The 7,047-nt window shown below is 37.2% G+C and overlaps 1 long non-coding RNA gene across 1 annotated transcript in view; it reads right to left on the bottom strand.

The window, feature by feature from the left end:
* The window catches only part of LOC107459616 (uncharacterized), a 6,248-nt gene extending 5,541 nt beyond the window's left edge, over positions 1-707 (bottom strand). The window contains exon 1 of the long non-coding RNA XR_008001526.1: positions 483-707. This is a non-coding gene — a long non-coding RNA (uncharacterized LOC107459616). The remainder of the gene's footprint in view (positions 1-482) is intronic.
* Positions 708-7,047: the final 6,340 nt, after the last annotated feature.

The following is a 7,047-nucleotide window of genomic DNA, read 5'->3' as shown; positions in this document are numbered from 1 at the left end:
ATTTAAATAATATTTTGAAGCAAAATAAAAGACATTTTTAATATATTATATAATTGTATATATTAAAAAAGATATTGTTTCAAATTTTTTATATTTGATTATTTTAATTTCATAAAGCATTGTCTAAATAAATCTAACAATACTAAAATCTTAAAATATATTATTAAATATTAATTTTTATATAATATAATTATTAATTTAATATATATACCATAACTTATATTTTGTTAATTTTTTATTATATTATATTTTAATTTATTTTATTTTATATTTAGTTTGATCCTTCTCTTATAAAATTTCTAATCCCACCACTGTCTACTAGGAAGGCACCACCTAATACCTATCATTTGCCTAGCACTTCTTACTTCTTCCACTAACTGCAAACACAATGATTGCATTTCCTAAATGGCCCAAGCAACCTACAAAGTTAAAAAACACACAAGAAAAAACAGTGAAGATAAAACGCAAGGGAAGGCACTAACTTGGATAGGTGAGTTTGCAAACGGTAGACAATGCACAAGCAGCAGATGAGGAAGATGAACAATCACCAAAGAGAGAAGATGCGAAGAGAACACGAAAAGAAGAAGATAGAGGAAGGCAGTATTTTGAGGATACTACGGCTGGGGGCCAAAAATTAAATTTGTGGGATTTTTTAAACAACGAGGCACAACTCTGCAGAAAACTGAAAAGATGCGGGATTAATGAATTATTTGTTATATAAAAATACTATATGTCTATGAAATACAGACCTTTTCTTAATTTGCTTCTCGAACATATTTTAAATAATTTCACAAAAATAATTTTTAACACAAATAAATGAAGCACAGTTATCATGCATTATTGTTAGATTAGTCCTAAATTTTTTGAAAATTTAGCTATCAGAAATATATTTAATATAAATAAAAAATTTTAAAATAAAATAAAAATTAAAAATATTTTTCTTTTTTTTAATATTTACTAACATATTGTTTGTTTTTCACGTTGGGCGTGCAAGGCATGTAACTTGATGAAATCACATTGCACATGCATATAATGGACCCAAAATAGGTCTATGATATGATAAGAGAGATAGGAGAAGAGGAGGGGGGGCATGCTATTTCTTCAAAACCTGCTCCGTGTCCTGACACTGAACTTTCAACATTTTAATGGTCCCGGTACTCTCTGTATGTAATAATTGTTATATAGTAACTTGTTAATTGTTATTTCCATGTACGGTAGATCCATTTTAATATGTTATCCTTGTATGAATGGCTGAAAACAGATATAGCACTAAGACAAAATTGTGCCAGTTATTTGATGGGTTGAAACAAAACTGAAGAGCAGCTATAAATATACATATAAAGCATTTTTTTTATTAGAAAAGAGAATCATTCATAAACAACTAAAAAAAATTTATCAATTTCTTTTATAGTTTAATAATGAATTTCCAAAGCAAGGAGAATATTCATCTATAGTACAATAAGACTTGGAGTACAAAATAGTCTAATAAATTTTGATGAATTACCAAACATTCGTAACTTTAACTCTCACCTTGAAAAGTTAGTAAAATCTAATTCTTTTTTACATTAGAAATACAAATGCAAACAGAAAAGTTTTGGTAACTGTTTCGACGTTTACCTGAAACATTGATTTGGGTCTGGATGTAAAATCCAGAGTTCTTTTGAAGCAGTATCCGACTGTTTGATGTCGATATGTCATCGTCCGAATTCCTCTTGAGGAAGTGGGGGGTAGTATCTGCAGAGACCTCGATACTTAAGTTAGTAAGAGCTTTAGGCAGGTTAGTATATACCTGAAAAGTGTCAGTGTATTTATAGTAGAGTTGATAACCACTTTTGCTGGAGTAATTCCACCTTTATTGATGGATAACCGTTCCCTTTATCTTTGGGGAGTTCGTTAGGATCTATCTTTTAGGAAGATAGAGATATTGGGAGAAATTGGGGGAGACAGTTACTTATTCAGATAAGTACAAGCCGATCCTTTTCGTTGCGTCCGACCTCTTAAAGAGGTCGGGTATTCAGTAGAGGTCATCCTTTGAAGTGGGCCTTTCGTCTTTATTGAGTCTAGCTTTATATATAATTTGGGCCAATGCATGAACAATACCCCTGCTTGAGTCTGAGCTTTTTGGAGGTCGGATTCAAGCATTTTGTTGCTTCAATATTCGTCGTCTGGTACACCGCCTTCAAGAGGTCGGGTACTCGATATGTTTTAAGTTTTTGAATGTTACTACTTTAAATCTGGGGCAAACATTGCACGTCAATTTCTTTGGAATTTGTGTGTGGCTTTAAGAGGGGCGAGAAATATCCCTTTTGCCTCTTCTCTCTTTATAAAAGGCTTCGTTGCTTCCTTATTTTTCCTTTTTTATTTCTGAAAATTGTTCTATTTGCCTTCATTGTCTTCAAGAAATCTTTTCTTCCTTCGCTTCTTACTTCACAACTGCCTTTCAGTTTCAAGATTTTCTCTATCTTGATTCCTTGAAAGATCTTATCTTGCTGTACGGAGGGGAACGTTCATGTTTACTGCTATTTGGCTCGCCCCTTCCTTTCTTCATATCTTCATCAAGGTTGGTACTTTTGACTCTTGACTTCTTGGGCTTTTTGAATCTGTTTCTTGTGTTTGGGCAACATTTAGAGTAATGGAGGAGATTCTTACATTGATGATTTTGTTGTATCTTAAAGCTCCTTTGATTGCTGCAACTTTATCTACTAAAAAAACCCTTTTTTGAAACTATTTTGTCGTCTGATATGTTAATGTTTGATTGTGTTTCTGGAATTTGGAAAAACTTGTTGTTGTTTTATTACTGTAGAACCTAATTGTATTGCCCCCCTAATGGTGTTGCTGCTGGTAGTGTAGGAGGGACGCCATTTTTATGCTTTCTATTTTGAAAAGATCTTTTGAAATCGTGTTTTATGTTTTGTTGCTTTTGCCCGACTTCTTTTACTGGTGGCCGAGCTCTTTAGTGACATTTTCTTTATTTTGCATTTGTAGGTGCAGCTTTATATCTCAGTCTGTAATTATCAACATTTCATCAAAAAGTCCTGCCTTCTTTATTATCTTGGGTAGATACTACTGTTCTTACTCCTGTTTCCATAGTTGATAAAGAGTACGCCGAGATATTTCGTATACACCATAGGATATGTGAGAACCGGGAGGATTAGATGAATTACGAGATAATGGTATTCGATCCTGAGGAGAGGGTGTGTTTCTCTGCTTTAGACAACTCGGAATGCCCTTTTTTCTATGTGTATGATTGTTTTTTTCTCAAAGCTAGATGTTAAGCTTCCTTTTTCTGATTTTGAGAGTAATGTTCTTTGGACCTGTAATGTTGCTCCGTCTCAACTTCACCCGAATTCTTGGGCTTTCCTCAAAATGTACCAACTCCTATGTCGGGAGCTTGACGTCTGACCTTCCCTAAAGGTTTTCTTTCATCTCTTTATTTTGACCAGACCTTTTGGTGCAAAAAAGTTAGCTTGGCTTTCCATCCAACTGTTCAAGGTAGGAAGGTTTTTTCTATTTTAGCTAGGATAACAGCATGGAAGATGGGAAGATCATACTCGTCCCTGAAGACAAGGAGGAGGAGCCTTTGCCCGACCTGAAGTCTTCGGGTGCACAACTTGGTCAGGCTTCTCAGACTCTCGAGGTCCCACCCAAGGTCGTCAACATCGAACTCCCTCCTTCGTTACCTGGTGCCATCTCGGCCGTGCCGGTTTCTGAAGGATGTCATGACTGGAGAAAACCTTAACCCTTTATTGGTCCTTCTTCATAGTTTAATGTGAATGTGTTGAATGGCCCGTATGTGTGGGTCCTTTTGATGAACAATTTTTGTTTGTATTAGTTGGTAGCTCTTCGGACAATTGATAGATGTACTTTAAAAAAATTTTTTATTCAAAACAATCTTTAAAATTTGAAGAGCTTTTCCGCACCTTAAATAATGTGACTAGGCACTTTAGATTTAGCTTTATATAGTTGCTTAGTTTAGTGTTATACTTTTAGCAACTTTTTCAACACTGTTTCTTTGCTGAATTTAGGCAAGAAGTTTGTTTATATGGATTTCCTTTTAAGTTCCGACTTCGTGTAGTCAGACTTTGTTAAGTTACTTCTACACTTCATTTTTGTTCTGCCTTATAATTGAGGTCAGTTTTTATGAGTTGTTTATATAACTTCTTACATTAATTTGTACCTCGTCGCTTCATCTTGCCACCCATTTTAGGTCGGAAAAAATCTTAAGGTTGGGAAAAAGAGTACATCAGAGAGTAAGGTACGCTACCTAACTGTAATACTTCTTTAGGTTATATGCGTGCCATGACCTCGGGAGCTCCCTTCCTTGGAGGTCGGACACTTTATAGTAACATTTTCCTAAGACCTCTACATCCTTGTAGGGTCCTTTCCAGTTTGCCGCTAGGTTTCCTTCGCCCGACTTCTAAACTCCGATATTGCTAGTGATTGAGCTCCTAGGTGGTTCCCATATATGTCATTGTGTACTTCCTCTAGGACCTTCTTTGTGTTAGAGGTCGGGACACACTTCAAGAAAGGTATTGACATGCCCCTTTTATATAGGATATTATGGACTAATGTATAATTTTGTGCTTCCCTTATCAACCTTCGAGCCTCTTTTTCATTCTCCGAGAGGATATCAAATTTAAGAGAGTTGACTATAGGAATCATCCATCATAAATTTGGATTAGATATACCCATCACATCAAAGTTGTCATCTTTCTTTGATATCGATGGTGCCTGGAGAGTCTCCTGGATGAGACTTCTATTGTTTCCCTTGGCTTGGTAATGGCTAGTTTGGAGAGGGCATCTGCTTGGGTGTTTGATTCCCAAGTTATATGTCGGACCTCTTCTTATGAGAATTATGCTAGCTGTTTTCATGCTTCCTCTAAGTATTTCTTCATGTTGGGGTCGTTGGCTTGTTAAGTACCATTAGTTTATGAAGTTATTACTTGGGAGTTACTGAACACCATCAGCCTTTCTATCCTAACTTCTTTAGCCAGCTTCAAGCCAGCAAGCAAGGCTTCATACTCTACTTGGTTATTAGAAACAGGAAACTTAAACCATAGCAAGAATTCTATCCGATTTCCTTTCTCACTTTCCAGGATCACGCCTACTCCACTGCCGGCTTTATTAGATGACTCATCTATGTATAGGCTCCATGTTGTTGGGCTTTCCTGACTTTCGGTGTATCCAGCTACGAAGTCGGTGAGGTATTGAGATTTGATTCTTGTTCGGGATTCATATCTCAAGTCAAACTCAGACAGTTCCACAACCCATTGTAGCATCCGTCTTGCCAAATCCGTCTTTTGTAGAATGTACTTCATTGGTTGGTTAATACGGACCTTTATAGTATGAGCTTGAAAATAAGGTCGGAGCCTTTGAGAGGTGAGGATAAGAGTATACTGGTGGACGAAATTGTGATAAAAGAGTTCCAGGCACTGTTAGAGAAGCTCACAACTCCGTTCAACTTAACCAGCAAGTGTACTAGGTCATCCAAGTAATACTTTACGTGAGTAAGGGTCGATCCCACAGAGATTGTTGGTATGAAGCAAGCTATGGTCACCTTGTAAATCTCAGTTAAGCAGATTAAATGGTTATGGGTTTCGAAAATTAATAATAAATAGAAAATAAAAAGGGATAGAAATACTTATGTAAATCAATAGTGGGAATTTCAGATAGGCGTGTGGAGATGCTAGAATCCTTTCGAATCTCTACTTTCTTATTGCTCTCATCCAATCCTTCTTACTCCTTTCCATGGCAAGCTGTATGTAGGGCATCACCATCATCAATGGCTACTTTTAATCCTCTCGGGAAAATGGTTCTATGCGCTGTCACTGCACGACTAATCGTCTGGAGGCATCACCCTTGTTGATAGCTACATCCCATCCTCTCAGTGAAAATGGTCCAAATGCTCTGTCACAGCACGGCTAATCATCTGTCGGTTCTCAATCAGGTTGGAGTAGAATCCATTGATTCTTTTGCGTTTGTCATCAGCCCAGCCTTCAGGAGTTTGAAGCTCGTCACAGTCATTCAATACCGGAATCCTACTCGGAATACCACAGACAAGGTTAAACTTTTCGGATTCCTGGGATCCTACTCGGAATACCACAGACAAGGTTAGACTTTCCGGATCCCCATGAATGCCGCCATCTATCTAGCTTATACCACAAAGATTCTGTTGGGGAATCTAAGAGATATGCGCCCGGCTTAAGGTAGAACGGAAGTGGTTGTCAATCACGCGCGTTCATAGGTGAGAATGATGATGAGTGTCACGGATCATCACATTCATCAAAGTGTTGTGCAACATATATCTTGTAATAAGAATAAAAGAGAATTGAATAGAAAGTAATAGTAATTGTATTGAAACTTGAGGTACAGCAGAGCTCCACACCCTTAATCTATGGTGTGCAGAAACTCCACCATTGAAAATACATAAGTGAAAGGTTCAGGCATGGCCGAATGGCCAGCCCCCTTTGTCTAAGGACTATGCACCCCCCAGATGTTCCTCAGATCTAAAGTGATCAAAAAGATGTATAATACAATAGTTAAATGTCCTATATATACTAGACTAGCTACTAGGGTTTACATGAGTAAGTAGTTGATGCATAAATCCACTTTCGGGGCCCACTTGGCATGTGCTTGGGCTGAGCTTGATCTATCCACGAGCTGAGGCTTTTCTTGGAGTTGAACTCCAAGTTATAACGTGTTTTGGGCGTTCAACTCCGGATCATGACGTGTTTCTGGCGTTTAACTCCAGACAGCAGCATGTACTTGGCGTTCAACGCCAATTTACATCGTTAATTTCCGAATAAAGTATGGACTATTATATATTGCTGGAAAGCTCTGGATTTCTACTTTCCAACGCAGTTGTGAGCGCGCCATTTGGAGTTCTGTAGATCCAGAAAATCCATTTTGAGTGCAGGGAGGTCAGATTCCAACAGTATCAACAGTCCTTTTGTCAGCCTTTTTTTAGAGTTTTGTTCAAGTCCCTCAATTTCAGCCAAAAATTACCTGAAATCACAGAAAAACACACAAACTCATAGTAAAGTCCAA

This window comes from Arachis duranensis, chromosome 7, assembly GCF_000817695.3.
Source record: "Arachis duranensis cultivar V14167 chromosome 7, aradu.V14167.gnm2.J7QH, whole genome shotgun sequence".
NCBI lineage: Eukaryota > Viridiplantae > Streptophyta > Magnoliopsida > Fabales > Fabaceae > Arachis > Arachis duranensis.
The sequence above is the reverse complement of the archived record's forward strand: the minus strand, read 5'-3'. Positions and strand labels throughout refer to the sequence as shown.